We start from the raw sequence: 19,069 nt of genomic DNA on the forward strand, positions 1-19,069 counted from the left end.
ACAGTAGTGGAGGCGTGACTACTAGTCTTTTTAAGGAGACACAGCACAGGTGTACAAATTTACACCTAGGTGCTGGGCGCAGATTCCTTACCGTTGTTATTTGCAATACAGGAAACTGCGCTCTTGTGTTATCCCTTGGCAATACCCTGTTAGTGCAGGCCGTCTCATGACCTCATTTCATGTTGGCCGGTGCGGTTAACGATGGCCATAAATCCCAGACCCACAGTGGCTTTTCCTAAAGTCACACTGCGGTGCTGGGATTCGTGGCCTTGTGCAGTAAATATGTTCGCCGCTCACACATGTCCTTACTCCTGCTTCAGACTGGGTGGCCTCAGCTGATCCCTTATCGCTTGCCGCGGCCATGAGGCCGCACAGTCAGAAGAAGGCGGAAGGATGGGAGTGAAGACAGGGGAACATATGCACTGCTTGTGCCCATCAATCACACCCTCGCAGTCAAAATATATGAGACAACGGGGGGCGTTGTGTCGGGCAGGGGGGACGCACAGGCACAGCCAGCCAACCAATGATGTCAGGAGACGGGCAGCGCTAACAATGGGGGTGCTGCGTGTCATTAAAAAGGAAAGTCACACCTCAGGGACATTGTAATGGTCTGTAATGAGACACATTTTGTACTTGTTGAGTTCCACGTGTGCAAGGAGAAAAAGTCAGCCACCTTGTACAAATGCAGCAGTACTGCTGTACAAGGTGGCTGTTATACATAGAAACACCTGGGGGGGTGGGGGGCAGGCTCCCTTCAATTTCAGTTCATGTGCCTGCGTGGCGTTTGCAGGACACGTTGCCAGCTACACAGCAGGGGAACAGCTGGCGGTGCTGAACCCCACTAACACATTGGCTGGTGTTTTTCTCTGTGCAGCTAGCATGTCCGGGCAGAAACATGCGTTGTTTGAGCCCAGGGTCAGCAGGAGGAGGAGAGGAGCAAAGTGTAGGCCGAAGCCTGCACTGGTGGCAGCTTTTGGTCAGTTGTGCCAGCGTGGCTTGTGCTGGACACGATGCCGACTACACAGCAGGGGAATAGCTGGCGGTGCTGAACCCCACTAACACATTGGCTGGTGTTTTTCTCTGTGCAGCTAGCATGTCCGGGCAGAAACTGGCGGTGTTTGAGCCCAGGGTCAGCAGGAGGAGGAGAGGAGCAGAGTGTAGGCCGAAGCCTAGTTGAACCAATTTCAAAGGTTACCTTTAACCCCCCCCCTCAGGTGTTGCAAGGTACAAGAGCCACACCTTGAACAGCATTAATGATGCACAAGTCAAAGGTTGCTCTATTTTATTTTGCTCCTTGCACACGCTGAATAAAACACATACACTATTTAGCCCATTATACTGTCAAACAGTAGTGGAGGCGTGACTTGTCTTTTTAAGGAGATGCAGCACAGGTGTAAAAATTTACACCTAGCTGCTGTGCGCAGATTCCTGAGCGTTGTTATTTGCTGTACAGGAGTCTGCGCTATTGTGATCCCTTGGCCATGCGCTGTGAGCGCTTCCTGTCTTCTGACCTCATTTCATGTCGGCCGTTGCGGTTAGCGATGGACATGAATCCCAGACCCACAGTGTGTTTTCAAAAAATCACACTGCGTGGCTGGGATTCGTGGCCTTGTTCAGTAAATATGTTTGACGCTCACACATGTCCTTACACCTGCTTCAGACTGGGCAGCCTCAGCTGATCCGTTATCGCCTGCCGCGGCCATGAGGACACCCAGTCTGAAGAAGGCGGAAGGAGATGAGTGAACACAGGCAAACATATGCACTGCACATGCCCATCAATCACACCCTCGCTGTCCAAAAAAATAAGACACCGAGGGGCGTTGTTTCGAGCAGGGCAGACGCACAGGCGCAGCCAGCTAACCAATGATGTCAAAAGACGGGCAGCGCTAACAAGGGTGGTGCTGCGTATCATTAGAAAGGAAAGTCACACCTCAGGGACAGTGGAATGGTCTCAATGAGACACATTTAGTACGCGTTTAATTAAACGTGGGCAAGGAGAAAAAGTCAGCCACCTTGTACAAATGCAGCAGTACTGCTGTACAAGGTGGCTATTATACATAGAAACACCTGGGGGTGGGGGGCAGGCTCCCTTCAATTTCAGTTCATGTGCCTGCGTGGCGTTTGCAGGTCACGTTGCAAGCTACACAGCAGGGGAACAGCTGGCGTTGCTGAACCCCACTGACACATTGACTGGTGTTTTTCTCTGTGCAGATCGCATGTCCGGGCAAAAACTGGCGGTGTTAGAGCCCAGGGTCAGCAGGAGGAGGAGAGGAGCAGAGTGTAGGCCGAAGCCTGCACTGGTGGCAGCTTTTGGTCGGTTGTGCCAGCGTGGCTTGTGCTGGACACGATGCCAACTACACAGCAGGGGAACAGCTGGCGGTGCTGAACCCCACTAACACATTGGCTGGTGTTTTTCTCTGTGCAGCTAGCAGTTCCGGGAAGAAACTGGCGGTGTTTGAGCCCGGGGTCAGCAGGAGGAGGAGAGGAGCAGAGTGTAGGCCGAAGCCTGCACTGGTGGCAGCTTTTGGTCAGTTGTGCCAGCGTGGCTTGTGCTGGACACGATGCCGACTACACAGCAGGGGAACAGCTGGCGGTGCTGAACCCCACTAACACATTGACTGGTGTTTTTCTCTGTGCAGCTAGCAGTTCCGGGCAGAAACTAGCGGTGTTTGAGCCCAGGGTCAGCAGGAGGAGTAGAGGAGCAGAGTGTAGGCCGAAGCCTAGTTGAACCAATTTCAAAGGTTACCTTTAACCCCCCCTCAGGTGTTGAAAGGTACAAGAGCCACACCTTGTGCAGCATTAATGCTGCACAAGTAAAAGGTTGCTCTATTTAATTTGCTCCTTGCACACGCTGAATAAAACACATACACTATTTAGCCCATTATACTGTCAAACAGTAGTGGAGGCGTGACTTGTCTTTTTAAGGAGATGCAGCACAGGTGTAAAAATTTACACCTAACTGCTGTGCGCAGATTCCTGAGCGTTGTTATTTGCTGTACAGGAGTCTGCGCTATTGTGATCCCTTGGCCATGCGCTGTGAGCGCTTCCTGTCTTCTGACCTCATTTCATGTCGGCCGTTGCGGTTAGCGATGGACATGAATCCCAGACCCACAGTGTGTTTTCAAAAAATCACACTGCGTGGCTGGGATTCGTGGCCTTGTTCAGTAAATATGTTTGACGCTCACACATGTCCTTACACCTGCTTCAGACTGGGCGGCCTCATCTGATCCCTTATCGCCTGCCGCGGCCATGAGGACACCCAGTCTGAAGAAGGCGGAAGGAGATGAGTGAACACAGGCAAACATATGCACTGCACATGCCCATCAATCACACCCTCGCTGTCCAAAAAAATAAGACACCGAGGGGCGTTGTTTCGAGCAGGGCAGACGCACAGGCGCAGCCAGCTAACCAATGATGTCAAAAGACGGGCAGCGCTAACAAGGGTGGTGCTGCGTATCATTAGAAAGGAAAGTCACACCTCAGGGACAGTGGAATGGTCTCAATGAGACACATTTAGTACGCGTTTAATTAAACGTGGGCAAGGAGAAAAAGTCAGCCACCTTGTACAAATGCAGCAGTACTGCTGTACAAGGTGGCAATTATACATAGAAACACCTGGGGGTGGGGGGCAGGCTCCCTTCAATTTCAGTTCATGTGCCTGCGTGGCGTTTGCAGGTCACGTTGCCGGCTACACAGCAGGGGAACAGCTGGCGGTGCTGAACCCCACTAACACATTGGCTGGTGTTTTTCTCTGTGCAGCTAGCACTTCCGGGCAGAAACTGGCGGTGTTTGAGCCCAGGGTCAGCAGGAGGAGGAGAGGAGCAGAGTGTAGGCCGAAGCCTGCACTGGTGGCAGCTTTTGTTTTGTTTTGCCAGCGTGGCTTGTGCTGGACACGTTGCCGACTACACAGCAGGGGAACAGCTGGCGGTGCTGAACCCCACTGACACATCACCTAGTGTTTTTTTTGTGTAGACAACACTTCCAGGTGGCAACTGACAGTGTTGAAACCCAGGGAATCAAAGAGGAGCAGAGTGTAGGCCGAAGCCTGCAGTGGAGCAAGTTGAAAGGGAACCCTTAACCCCCCCCCCCCCCAGGCATTTGTTGCTGAAAGAGCCATCTTGTACAGCAGTAATACTGCACATGGAAAATGGTGGCTCCGAAAATTATGCTCCTTGCAAACGCTGAAGTACACACTCATATAATGTGTCCCCTCACACCGTCAAACCATCCCGGAAGTGGGACTTTCCTTTGTAATGTGACACAGCACAGCCGTCATTCCAACCCCCTTGGTGCCAGGCGCCACCTCCTCAACGTTGTTTGGTTCTGTCACGGAGCCCGCGCTGTAATGTTATCCCATGGCCATGCACAGTTAGCGGTGCCCGTCTTCTGACATCATGTAGGTGTCAGGCTGGCAGTGCCTGTGCGTCCAAGCTGCCCGAGATCCAACCTTGCAGTGTCATCTAATGTAGTCCCACTGCGGGCCAGGGATCCATGGGCATGCGCAGTGCATATCATCGCCTCTCACTCACCTCCTTCCTGCTTCTTCAGACTGTGCGGCGTCACGGCCGTGGCATGCTATTAGGGATCAGCTGACGCCGCCTAGTCTGAAGAAGCGTGAAGAAGGGGAGTGAGAGGCTAGTATATGCACTGCGCATGGCCATGGATACCAGGCCCACTGTGGGATCACATTAGACGACACTGCGAGGTGTGATTTCGGGCAGCGTGGACGCACAGGCGCAGCCAGGACAACAACAAATGATGTCAGAGGACAGGCAGCGCAAACTGTGCATGGCCAAGGGATAACATAACAGCGCAGGGTCCATGACGGAATCAAACAACGCTAAGGAGGCAGCGCACGGTGCCAAGGGGGTAGCAATGACGGCTGTGCTGCGTCACATTACAAAGGAAAGTCCCACCTCCGGGACGGTTGGACGGTGTGAGGGGACACATTACATGAGTGTGTAGTTCAGCGTTTGCAAGGAGCATAATTTCAAGAGCGACCTTTCCCTTGTGCAGTATTAGTGCTGCACATGGTGGCTCTTTCAGTAACAAACGCCTAGGGGGGGGGGGGACAGGTCCCCTTACATTTTAGTTGTGCCAGCGTGGCGGTCGCATGACACGTTGCCGGATACACAGCTGGGGATCAGCTGACGTTACTGAACCCCAATAACAGAGGAGCGACTGTTGACTGTGCACACAGCACTTCCAGGCACCAACTGGCGGTGTTAGAGCCCAGGGACAGCAGGAGGAGCAGATTGGAGGTATTGCCGCACACACAGCTGGGGATCAGCTGACGTTACTGAACCCCAATAACAGAGGAGCGACTGTTGACTGTGCACACAGCACTTCCAGGCACAAACTGGCGGTGTTAGAGCCCAGGGACAGCAGGAGGAGCAGATTGGAGGTATTGCCGCACACACAGCTGGGGATCAGCTGACGTTACTGAACCCCAATAACAGAGGAGCGACTGTTGACTGTGCACACAGCACTTCCAGGCACAAACTGGCGGTGTTAGAGCCCAGGGACAGCAGGAGGAGCAGATTGGAGGTATTGCCGCACACACAGCTGGGGATCAGCTGACGTTACTGAACCCCAATAACAGAGGAGCGACTGTTGACTGTGCACACAGCACTTCCAGGCACAAACTGGCGGTGTTAGAGCCCAGGGACAGCAGGAGGAGCAGATTGGAGGTATTGCCGCACACACAGCTGGGGATCAGCTGACGTTACTGAACCCCAATAACAGAGGAGCGACTGTTGACTGTGCACACAGCACTTCCAGGCACCAACTGGCGGTGTTAGAGCCCAGGGTCAGCAGGAGGAGGAGAGGAGCAGAGTGTAGGCCAAAGCCTGCACTGGTGGCAGCTTTTGTTTTGTTTTGCCAGCGTGGCTTGTGCTGGACACGTTGCCGACTACACAGCAGGGGAACAGCTGGCGGTGCTGAACCCCACTGACACATCACCTAGTGTTTTTTCTGTGTAGACAACACTTCCAGGTGGCAACTGACAGTGTTGAAACCCAGGGAATCAAAGAGGAGCAGAGTGTAGGCCGAAGCCTGCAGTGGAGCAAGTTGAAAGGGAACCTTTAACCCCCCCCCCCAGGCATTTGTTGCTGAAAGAGCCATCTTGTACAGCAGTAATACTGCACATGGAAAATGGTGGCTCCGAAAATTATGCTCCTTGCAAACGCTGAAGTACACACTCATATAATGTGTCCCCTCACACCGTCAAACCATCCCGGAAGTGGGACTTTCCTTTGTAATGTGACACAGCACAGCCGTCATTCCAACCCCCTTGGTGCCAGGCGCCACCTCCTCAACGTTGTTTGGTTCTGTCACGGAGCCCGCGCTGTAATGTTATCCCATGGCCATGCACAGTTAGCGGTGCCCGTCTTCTGACATCATGTAGGTGTCAGGCTGGCAGTGCCTGTGCGTCCAAGCTGCCCGAGATCCAACCTTGCAGTGTCATCTAATGTAGTCCCACTGCGGGCCAGGGATCCATGGGCATGCGCAGTGCATATCATCGCCTCTCACTCACCTCCTTCCTGCTTCTTCAGACTGTGCGGCGTCACGGCCGTGGCATGCTATTAGGGATCAGCTGACGCCGCCTAGTCTGAAGAAGCGTGAAGAAGGGGAGTGAGAGGCTAGTATATGCACTGCGCATGGCCATGGATACCAGGCCCACTGTGGGATCACATTAGACGACACTGCGAGGTGTGATTTCGGGCAGCGTGGACGCACAGGCGCAGCCAGGACGACAACAAATGATGTCAGAGGACGGGCAGCACAAACTGTGCATGGCCAAGGGATAACATAACAGCGCAGGGTCCATGACGGAATCAAACAACGCTAAGGAGGCAGCGCACGGTGCCAAGGGGGTAGCAATGACGGCTGTGCTGCGTCACATTACAAAGGAAAGTCCCACCTCCGGGACGGTTGGACGGTGTGAGGGGACACATTACATGAGTGTGTAGTTCAGCGTTTGCAAGGAGCATAATTTCAAGAGCGACCTTTCCCTTGTGCAGTATTAGTGCTGCACATGGTGGCTCTTTCAGTAACAAACGCCTAGGGGGGGGGGGACAGGTCCCCTTACATTTTAGTTGTGCCAGTGTGGCGGTCGCATGACACGTTGCCGGATACACAGCTGGGGATCAGCTGACGTTACTGAACCCCAATAACAGAGGAGCGACTGTTGACTGTGCACACAGCACTTCCAGGCACCAACTGGCGGTGTTAGAACCCAGGGACAGCAGGAGGAGCAGATTGGAGGTATTGCCGCACACACAGCTGGGGATCAGCTGACGTTACTGAACCCCAATAACAGAGGAGCGACTGTTGACTGTGCACACAGCACTTCCAGGCACAAACTGGCGGTGTTAGAGCCCAGGGACAGCAGGAGGAGCAGATTGGAGGTATTGCCGCACACACAGCTGGGGATCAGCTGACGTTACTGAACCCCAATAACAGAGGAGCGACTGTTGACTGTGCACATAGCACTTCCAGGCACAAACTGGCGGTGTTAGAGCCCAGGGACAGCAGGAGGAGCAGATTGGAGGTATTGCCGCACACACAGCTGGGGATCAGCTGACGTTACTGAACCCCAATAACAGAGGAGCGACTGTTGACTGTGCACACAGCACTTCCAGGCACAAACTGGCGGTGTTAGAGCCCAGGGACAGCAGGAGGAGCAGATTGGAGGTATTGCCGCACACACAGCTGGGGATCAGCTGACGTTACTGAACCCCAATAACAGAGGAGCGACTGTTGACTGTGCACACAGCACTTCCAGGCACCAACTGGCGGTGTTAGAGCCCAGGGACAGCAGGAGGAGCAGAGGAACAGAGTGTAGGCCGAAGCCTGATTGGAGCAAGTTGAAAGGGAACCTTTAACCCCCCCCCAAGACGTTTGTAGCTGAAAGAGCCATCTTGTGCAGCACTTTTAATTAAAAGGAAAATGTTGCTCTTTTAATTATGCTCCTTGCAAACACCGAAGTAAACACTAAAAATGTGTCCCTTTATACCGTTAAACCGTTCCGGAGGTGCGAATTTCCTTCGTAATGGGACACAGCACAGCTGTCATTCCTATCCCCTTGGTGTCGTGCGCTGCCTCCTCAGCGTTGTTTTAAGCTGTCACGGAGCCTGCGCTGTTCTGTTAGCCCTTGGCCATGCCCAATTAGCGCTGCCTGTCTTCTGACATAATTTGGTGTCAGGCTGTCAGTGCCTGTGCGTCCACGCTGCTCCAGATCCCACCTCGCAGTCTCGTCTAACGTAATCCCACTGCGGGCCTTGGAACCATGGGCATGCACAGTGCATAACCTCGACTCTCACTCCCCTCCTTCCCTCTTCTTCAGACTGTGCGGTGTCACGGCCGTGGCATGCTAGGGATCAGCTGATGGCGCACAGTCTAAAGAAGGCGGAGGGAAATGAGCGAGAGCCCGAGGGGAAGATATGCACTGCGCATGCCCATGGATCCCAGGCCCGCAGTGTGACTCAATCAGAAGACACTGCGAGGCGGGATCTCGGGCAGCGCGGCCGCAGAGGCGCAGCCAGCCTGACACCAAATTATGTCAGAAGACAGGCAGCGCAAATAGGGCATGCCCAAGGGATAACAGAACAGCGCAGGCTCCGTGACAGCTTAAAACAACGCTGAGGAGGCAGCGCATGGCACCAAGGGGGTAGGAATGACGGCTGTGCTGCGTCACATTACGAAGGAAAGTCCCAGCTCCGGGACGGTATAACGGTATCAGTGAACAAATTTCATAAGTGTTAAGTTCTGCGTGTGCAAGGAGCTAAAAAAAAAGAGCTACCTTTTCCTTGTGCAGCATTACTGCTGCACAAGATGACTCTTTCAGTAACAAACGACGGGGGGGGGGGGACAGGTTCCCTTACATTTAGGTTGTTGTGCCAGCGTGGCGGTCGCAGGACACATTGCCGGCTACACAGCTGGGGATCAGCTGACGTTACTGAAACCCAATAGCACTGGGTCGTATGTTTTTACTGTGCAGCCTGCACTTCTGAGCCGCAACTGGCGGTGTTGGAGCCCAGGAATAGCAGTTCAGGTGGTAGAAAGATGAACACAGCAGGAGACCTGGATGACACCCAATTACTTAATCAGGCAGAGGAGTGGCAAATTCCTGCGAGATCCAGGCCTGGTTCATTTTCAGGAAAGTAAGCCGGTCAACGTTATCGGAGGATAGTCGCATGCGACGGTCTGTTAGTACACCACCTGCGGCACTAAAGACACGTTCCGATAAGACACTAGCCGCAGGGCAAGCCAGCACCTCCAATGCATACTGGCTTAGCTCTGGCCATGTATCCAGCTTAGAGACCTAAAACTTGAACGGGGAAGAGCCATCTGGGAGTACAGTAAGAGGGCAAGCCATGTAGACTGTCACCATCTGACGGAACCGTTGCCTCCTGCTGACTGGAGCCGCCGGTGATGGTGTAGACATTTGGGGCGGGCACACAAAAGTGTGCCAGAGTTGTGCCATACTGGGCTTGCCTTGGGCAGAGGCACTGCTTCTGCTCCCTCTTTGGGCAGAGCCTCCCCCACTGCCTCGACGCACTGAGCTGCTTTGTAAAGCACTAGCAGCACTCCTCTCAGTTGGACAGGAGAAGATGATGGAATTCACCAGTGTGTCGTGGTACTCCCGCAATTTACGCTCCCGGGTCAACGCAGGGATGAGGTTTTGGACGTTGTCCCGGTAGCGAGGATCGAGGAGGGTGAACACCCAATAATCAGGCATGTTGAGAATGTGGTCGATGCGGCGGTCGTTTCTCAGGCACTGCAGCATGAAATCCACCATGTGCTGCAGAGTGCCAACTGGCCCAGAAACGCTGTCCCCTGCTTGAGACATGATCTCTGCCCGCTCGTCATCACCCCACCCTCGCTGTACACACTGACCACTGGACAATTGTGTCGCTCCCTCCTCTGGACGGAGCTCTTCCTCCTCCATTGACTCCTCCTCATCCTCCTCACAAATTGGCCCCTGCGTACCCCTTTGTGAGGAACCACGTGGCGCTGACTCTCCAGAAGCTGATGGAAAAGGTGACTCCTCATCCTCCACCTCTTCCACCACATCATCCCTTAACCCTTGCAAAGTTTGCTGAAGCAGGCAGATAAGGGGGACAGTCATGCTGACTAGTGCATCATCTGCACTTGCCATCCGCGTGGAATAATCAAAAGGACGTAAAACCTGGCAGACGTCCTTCATAGTGGCCCACTCTGTGGTTGTGAAGTTTGATCGGCGCTGACTGCGACTTCTTTGCGCCTGATGCAGCTGGTACTCCATAACTGCTTGCTGCTGCTCACACAACCGCTCCAACATATGTAACGTGGAATTCCACCGGGTAGGTAGGTCACATATGATGCGGTGTTCCGGAAGGCGGAATCAGCGCTGCAGAGCAGCAATGCGGGATCTGGCCAAGCTGGAACGCCGCAAGTGAGCACACTCTAGGCGGACCTTGTGCAGCAGGGCATCAAGATCCGGATAGTCCCTCAGAAAACTCTGCACAACCAAATTGAGCACATGTGCCAGACATGGGATGTGAGTGAGGTTGCCAAGGGCCAAAGCTGCCACCAGATTTCGGCCATTGTCACACACTACCATGCCTGGCTGGAGATTCGCTGGCAGTAACCACACATCGCTCTCCTGCTTGATGGCATTCCAGAGCTCCTGCGCTGTGTGGCTTCGATGCCCCAATGAAACTAGTTTCAAGACGGCCTGCTGACGTTTGGCCTCGGCTGTGCTCATGTCGGTCATAGGTAAACGTTCACGGGTCCATGTGGAGGTGGACTGTGACGGATCCTGCAGAGAGGAATCAGAGGAACTGGTGTAAGAGGAGGAGTCGATGCGTACAGACTGGATTCCTGCAATCCTTGGAGTGGGCAGGGCACGTCCTGCGCCACTCGCACGATCTGTACCTGGCTCAACAACATTAACCCAATGGGCAGTGAGGGAAACATATCGCCCCTGTCCATGCTGACTGGTCCACGCATCGGTGGTGAGGTGGACCTTGCTACTGACGGCGTTCAGTAGCGCATGTTTTATGTTTGCCTCAACATGCCTGTGCAGGGCAGGGACAGCCTGCCTGCTGAAGTAAAAGCGGCTGGGCACCTTGTACTGTGGGACTGCCAATGCCATCAAGTCACGGAAGCTGTCAGTCTCCACCAGCCTGAACGAGAGCATTTCCAGGGACAACAGTTTGGCAATGCCTGCATTCAGAGCCTGTGCTCGGGGGTGGTTGGCCGAGAATGCCCGCCTTTTCTCCCATGCCTGGACTACCGATGGCTGTAGAGTAGACTGGGAGTGTGAGGATGACTGGGAAGGTGGTGCTGTGGGTGGAATTACACTAGGTCTCTGGACAACAGTGGAGGAAGAGGCAACACGAGATGAAGAGGTGGTAGCTGCCGCTGTTGGTTGGCCTACGTCTTCACTGTGTTTCTGTAACTCCACCGCGTGCCTGTTCCGCACATGTTTCCACATATTTGTGGTATTGAGGTTGCTGACACTTTTACCTCTTTTTACTTTCTGATGACACAGCTTGCATTTGACAAAACAAATGTCATCTGCAACTGTGTCAAAAAAGGACCAGGCACTGCAAGTCTTGGGAGCGCCCTTTTTGGCTTTGGAAAGAGACAGGCTCCTAACGGGTGCCAAAGTGGAGGCTACAGGCTCCGCAGTCTTCCCCCTCCCTCTCCCTCTTTGGCCCGTAAGGGGAAGCTCTTCCTCAGAGCTGCTCCCACCACCTTCCTGTTCCTCACGCCACGATGGGTCAAGGACCTCATCATCTCCACTACCCTCTGCCACCAACTGCTCCTCCTGGGTAGTCTCGGCAGCACAGTACGCATCAGAAAGCGGCACCTGAGTTTCATCATCAGATGCGTACTGCGCTGTGGTCACCGGAGGCACTGGCCCACCTGCCTCTTCAGAGTCAGAGAGAAAAAGCTGTTGGGCATCACTGCACACTGCCTCTTCTTCCATTTCTCCAATGCTGCTTGGCTGGCCCCCTGTTTCCAAGCCAAGAGATTCAGAGAACAGAAGTAGAGACGGCTCCTGTCCTGGGCTCTCTGACTGCCTGGCCAATTTGGCAGGTGGTGAAGAGACAGATGGCTGCTCTCCAGTGCTCTGTGCCTGAGAGGATGTGGCACTAACTGAAGTCGATGCCGAGGCGTTAGCTGCCATCCACCCGACAACGGCTTCAATTTGGTCTTCACGCAGCAGCGGTGCACGGCGCTCTCCGACAAAGCTGCGCATGAAGGACTGTTCCCTGCTGAAACTGAGTGACGACGAGTCACCGGCGCCCGCAGCAGGCACAGAATCACCACGTCCTCTCCCTGCTCCTCTCCCTGCTCCGCGCCCACGCCCACGTGCCTTACTCCCTGCCCTCTTCATCTTGGTTGACAGATAAAGATAAGCAGAAAAGTACTAAGGCCTTAGTGTGCTTATTCCTGAAATGCTCCTCCTAACAGGTGTAAGAAACACTAATGTTGTAAATTGTGGACTAAACTTTATTATTTTTCAAATGTGGCCTACACAAGTGTTAAGTTGTGTTTGGTGAACTTTACTTTTTTTTTGGTGCAGATCGGGCTACAGAGCTAGTTTAAATCACACGGAGACCGTGCAGACAGCCGTAAACGGCGCTGCAAGGCCAAAAAACCCTCCTCTCGGTTATCCTATATAATGTTTTTCCACTATTTAGCTGGATACGAGTGGAAAGACACTAATAGGAATTTTTTTTTTCAAATTTTAAACTGGCTGCACTATTTGAAAAAAAGGAAATTGTTTTTCAAGGTATGAGGCAGTAACGCACCCTGAGCTGAATCCAACCGGCTATGGCTGCACACAGACTACAGGGCGAGCTGCGCTCACACAGAGACCGTGCAGACAGCCGTAAACGGCGCTGCAAGGCCAAAAAAACCTCCTCTAGGTTATCCTATATAGTGTTTTTCCACTATTTAGCTGGATACGAGTGGAAAGACACTAATAGGAATTTTTTTTTTCAAATTTTAAACTGGCTGCACTATTTGAAAAAAAGGAAATTGTTTTTCAAGGTATGAGGCAGTAACGCACCCTGAGCTGAATCCAACCGGCTATTGCTGCACACAGACTACAGGGCGAGCTGCGCTCACACAGAGACCGTGCAGACAGCCGTAAACGGCGCTGCAAGGCCAAAAAACCCTCCTCTAGGTTATCCTATATAGTGTTTTTCCACTATTTAGCTGGATACGAGTGGAAAGACACTAATAGGAATTTTTTTTTTTCAAATTTTAAACAGGCTGCACTATTTGAAAAAAAGTAAAATTTTTCTCTAGGTATGAGCCAGTAACGAACCCTGAGCTGAATCCAACCGGCTATGGCTGCACACAGACTACAGGGCGAGCTGGGCTCACACGGAGACCGTGCAGACAGCCGTAAACGGCGCTGCAAGGTCAAAAAAAACCCCTCTAGGTTATCCTATGTAGTGATTTTCCACAATAGAGCTGGAGACTGGTGGAAAAACACTAATAGGAAATTTGAGAAAAAATGTGCAGCAGGCTGCACTAAGAGCAAAAAAGGACAACTGTGTGAGGCAGTGTGAACCCCCCCTGAGCTGAATACAACCGGGTATATGGCTGCACACAGACTACAGAGTGAGCTGCACACACACACACACAGAGACCTTGCAGAACGCTGTTAAAACAGCGCTGCAAGGCAAGAGCAAGGTGAACAGTGAAGAACACACAGCGTTTTGCTAAATTAGCCTTTTGAAAGGAAAATAAAGCAATTAGCTAGCTCGACTGGCCCTCAGTTAGAACACAGCGTCCTGTCCCTAACTGAAATCACAGCAGAGTGAGCGCAAAATGGCGGCAGCGTTTTTTATAGTGCAGAGTGACATCATTTCAGCAGCCAATCCCAGCCTTGCCAGTACTTACATGCCCACCATGCTAAACAGGATGTGCCCACACTTCCAATCATTCCTCATTGGCTGCTGCGTTCAGTTTGAATTCTGGGAACTTCCGATTCCGGTATCCGATACGCGGGAAGTATCGGAATTCGGTATCGGAATTCCGATACCGCAAATATCGGCCGATACCCGATACTTGCGGTATCGGAATGCTCAACACTATTCATCACTCTTTCCATCTATTTCAACATTTTTGCTGCCCCCAAGCCTTTTTGTAGGGTCTGCTGGAAAAAAGTTTGGATTTCCCATTGACTCTCATTTACTCAAAACAAGCATTCAAGAATTAGGAATTGCATGGTTGGAGCAACAAGCACTGTAGCATTTTATTGTTCGCTTATCTCTAATAGATAGGCATTAAGAATGGAAATTTATTTGTGTTGCAGACCACCACTTTATTTATTTTTTGTTACTGCCTTTATCTGTTATCTTAACTTGTGTGCTAAATGTATACCCAGATGAGTACTGTGCATAAATACAGATAATCATCATGATACAGGTGCTTTTCACAAACTTAGAATATCATCGAAAAATGAATTTATTTTAGTTCTTCAATAGAAAAAGTGAAACTCATATATTATATAGAGTCATTACAGAGTATAATGACTCTTTATAATATATGTAACAGAAATAGATCACTCTGTAATGACTCTTTATAATATATGACTTTAACTTTTTGTATTGAAGAACTGAAATAAACTAACTTTTTGGTGATATTCTAATTTTGTGAAAAGCACCTGTTTAAGTTTTTAATTTATTTAATATTTTTAAAAACTTTTTTTTTTCATTTTCAACATGCTTCAAAAGCTTCCATAAGAGACTTGAAGCTGCGATCTTCTGATCTCTCTGTGTAGCAGAAATGCTCATCTGCTATGAGCATCATCCACTGGGTGGCGCACATAGTAGATCGGCTATGACAACCACAGGGATTTCTTGCAGATGCCAGGTTGTCATGCCAACCCATCGGCACCCCGAGATCATGTGACTGGGGCAACAATGGGTGTTATTTGTGAAGGGCTTCAGGCACATGCATGTTAAATGCCGCTGTTAGAGATTGACAGCGGCATTCAGCATATTAACAGCTGCGGGTGGATCGCAATTCCACCCACGGCTGTTAGGAGTACATGTCAGCTGATAATATCAGCTGTCATGTGCTAAAAAAGATACGAGCACATGTCATGAAGTGAAGTAAAAGTGTGACACCATTGTTCTCAGTAGTGATCTGGGAGTCAGAGATGATTCCAGGCTACTTCTCCATGCTGTTCCATTCAGCACTTTTTCCATCCAATTCAACAATTTCACTACCCCCAGACCTCCTTTTTAGGGTCTGCCAGAAAAATGCTCGGATTTCTCATTGACTCCCATTATGCTCTTTACTTGAAACAAGCACCAAATGTAGAAATTGCTCAGTTTGAGTAACGAGCATACGAGCATTTTAGTGCTCGCTCCTCTCTATTGTCTATGATAACTTGTATTGTATATTAACACCATTTACAAATTTCAGTACCAATACTATCTGTGTAGGCATTCTCTGCTTCATTACACTAATAAATATAGTAAAAATTCATACTAAATCAGAATTTGGATTAAAAGCAAAACTTTACTGATTAAGGCATAAATCATGAATCCTAACAGGAGAAATGCCACACTTAAATAATCATGAAAAATATTGTTTAATAAATAACTTTAAAAAAACCAACATGTCAAAATAATACATAAAAATATTACAGAGAAGATAAACACTAAAAAATGAAACAAGATGTGAAACGCGCTGGGACGCAGGTACTTGGTGATTGGTAAGGCTAATTACTGCTATTTACTACGATACTTACCAGATTCAAGGACTCCTTTATTTATCTGTTACTTGTTATGCATTTGGTATACCTATTTATTATATTATATGAATTCCATTTAGATAGATTTAACATATACCGTACATTTTTTGGTCTCACATAATTATGGTTTAACCCCTTCATGACCCAGCCTATTTTGACCTTAAAGACCTTGCCGTTTTTTGCAATTCTGACCAGTGTCCCTTTATGAGGTAATAACTCAGGAACGCTTCAACGGATCCTAGCGGTTCTGAGATCGTTTTTTCGTGACATATGGGTCTTCATGTTAGTGGTAAATTTAGGTCAATAAATTCTGCGTTTATTTGTGATAAAAACGGAAATTTGGCGAAAATTTTGAAAATTTCGCAATTTTCACATTTTGAATTTTTATTCTGTTAAACCAGAGAGTTATGTGACACAAAATAGTTAATAAATAACATTTCCCACATGTATACTTTACATCAGCACAATTTTGGAAACAAAATTTTTTTTTGCTAGGAAGTTATAAGGGTTAAAATTTGACCAGCGATTTCTCATTTTTACAACGAAATTTACAAAACCATTTTTTTTAGGGACCACCTCACATTTGAAGTCAGTTTGAGGGGTCTATATGGCTGAAAATATCCAAAAGTGACACCATTCTAAAACCTGCACCCCTCAAGGTACTCAAAACCACATTCAAGAAGTTTATTAACCCTTCAGGTGCTTCACAGCAGCAGAAGCAACATGGAAGGAAAAAATGAACATTTTACTTTTTAGTCACAAAAATTATCTTTTAGCAACAATTTTTTTTATTTTCCCAATGGTAAAAGGAGAAACTGAACCACTACAATTGTTGTCCAATTTGTCCTGAGTACGCTGATACCTCATATGTGGGGGTAAACCACTGTTTGGGCGCACGGCAGGGCTTGGAAGGGAAGGAGCGCCATTTGACTTTTTGAATGAAAAATTGGCTCCACTCTTTAGCGGACACCATGTCACGTTTGGAGAGCCCCCGTGTGCCTAAAAATTGGAGCTCCCCCACAAGTGACCCCATTTTGGAAACTAGACGCCCCAAGAAACTTATCTAGATGCATAGTGAGCACTTTAAACCCCCAGGTGCTTCACAAATTGATCCGTAATAATGAAAAAGTACTTTTTTTTCACAAATAAATTCTTTTAGCCTCAATTTTTTCATTTTCACATGGGCAACAGGATAAAATGGATCCTAAAATTTGTTGGGCAATTTCTCCTGAGTACACCAATACCTCACATGTGGGGGTAAACCACTGTTTGGGCGCACGGCAGGGCTCGGAAGGGAAGGAGCGCCATTTGACTTTTTGAATGAAAAATTATCTCCATCGTTAGCGATCACCATGTCGCGTTTGGAGAGACCCTGTGTGCCTAAACATTGGCGCTCCCCCACAAGTGACCCAATTTTGGAAACTAGACCCCCCCAAGGAACTTATCTAGATACCTAGTGAGCACTTTAAACCCTCATGTGCTTCACAAATTGATCTGTAAAAATGAAAAAGTACTTTTTTTCACAAAAAAATTATTTTCGCCTCAATTTTTTCATTTTCACATGGGCAATAGGATAAAATGGATCCTAAAATTTGTTGGGCAATTTCTCCCGAGTACGCCGATACCTCATATGTGGGGGTAAACCACTGTTTGGGCACTCGGCAGGGCTCGGAAAGGAAGGCGCGCCATTTGACTTTTTGAATGGAAAATTAGCTCCAATTGTTAGCGGACACCATGTCGCGTTTGGAGAGCCCCTGTGTGCCTAAACATTGGAGCTCCCCCACAAGTGACCCCATTTTGGAAACTAGATCCCCCAAGGAACTTATCTAGATGCATATTGAGCACTTTAAACCCCCAGGTGCTTCACAGAAGTTTATAACGCAGAGCCATGAAAATAAAAAATAATTTTTCTTTCCTCAAAAATGATATTTTAGCCTGGAATTTCCTATTTTGCCAAGGGTAATAGGAGAAATTGGACCCCAAATGTTGTTGTCCAGTTTGTCCTGAGTACGCTGATACCCCATATGTGGGGGTAAAGCACTGTTTGGGCGCACGGCAGGGCTCGGAAGGGAAGGCACGCCATTTGGCTTTTTAAATGGAAAATTAGCTCCAATCATTAGCGGACACCATGTCACGTTTGGAGAGCCCCTGTGTGCCTAAACATTGGAGATCCCCCAGAAATGACCCCATTTTGGAAACTAGACCCCAAAGGAACTAATCTAGATGTGTGGTGAGGACTTTGAACCCCCAAGTGCTTCACAGAAGTTTATAACGCAGAGCCATGAAAATAAAAAAAAAAAATTATTTTCTCAAAAATGATCTTTTAGCCTGCAATTTTTTATTTTCCCAAGGGTAACAGGAGAAATTTGACCCCAAAAGTTGTTGTCCAGTTTCTCCTGAGTACGCTGATACCCCATATGTGGGGGTAAACCACTGTTTGGGCACATGCCGGGGCTCGGAAGTGAAGTAGTGATGTTTTGAAATGCAGACTTTGATGGAATGCTCTGTGGGCGTCACGTTGCGTTTACAGATACCCTGATGTGGCTTAACAGTAGAAACCCCCCACAAGTGACACCATTTTGGAAACTAGACCCCGAAAGGAACTTATCTAGATGTGTGGTGAGCACTTTGAACCCCCAAGTGCTTCACAGAAGTTTATAATGCAGAGCCGTGAAAATAATAAATACGTTTTCTTTCCTCAAAAATAATTATTTAGCCCAGAATTTTTTAATTTTCCCATGGGTAACAGGAGAAATTTGACCCCAATATTTGTTGTCCAGTTTCTCCTGAGTATGGTGATACCCCATATGTGGGGGTAAACTACTGTTTGGGCACATGCCGGGGCTCGGAAGTGAAGTAGTGACGTTTTGAAATGCAGACTTTGATGGAATGCTCTGCGGGCGTCACTTTGCGTTTGCAGAGCCCCTGATGTGGCTAAACAGTAGAAACCCCCCACAAGTGACCCCATTTTGGAAACTAGACCCCAAAAGGAACTTATCTAGATGTGTGGTGAGCACTTTGAACCCCAAAGTGCTTCATAGAAGTTTATAATGCAGAACCGTGAAAATAATAAATACGTTTTCTTTCCTCAAAAATAATTATTTAGCCCAGAATTTTTTATTTTCCCAAGGGTTACAGGAGAAATTGGACCCCAAAAGTTGTTGTCCAGTTTCTCCTGAGTACGCTGATACCCCATGTGTGGGGGTAAACCACTGTTTGGGCACACGTCGGGGCTCAGAAGGGAAGTAGTGACTTTTGAAATGCAGAATTTGATGGAATGGTCTGCGGGCGTCA

Source organism: Ranitomeya imitator, chromosome 1, assembly GCF_032444005.1.
Source record: "Ranitomeya imitator isolate aRanImi1 chromosome 1, aRanImi1.pri, whole genome shotgun sequence".
Lineage (NCBI taxonomy): Eukaryota > Metazoa > Chordata > Amphibia > Anura > Dendrobatidae > Ranitomeya > Ranitomeya imitator.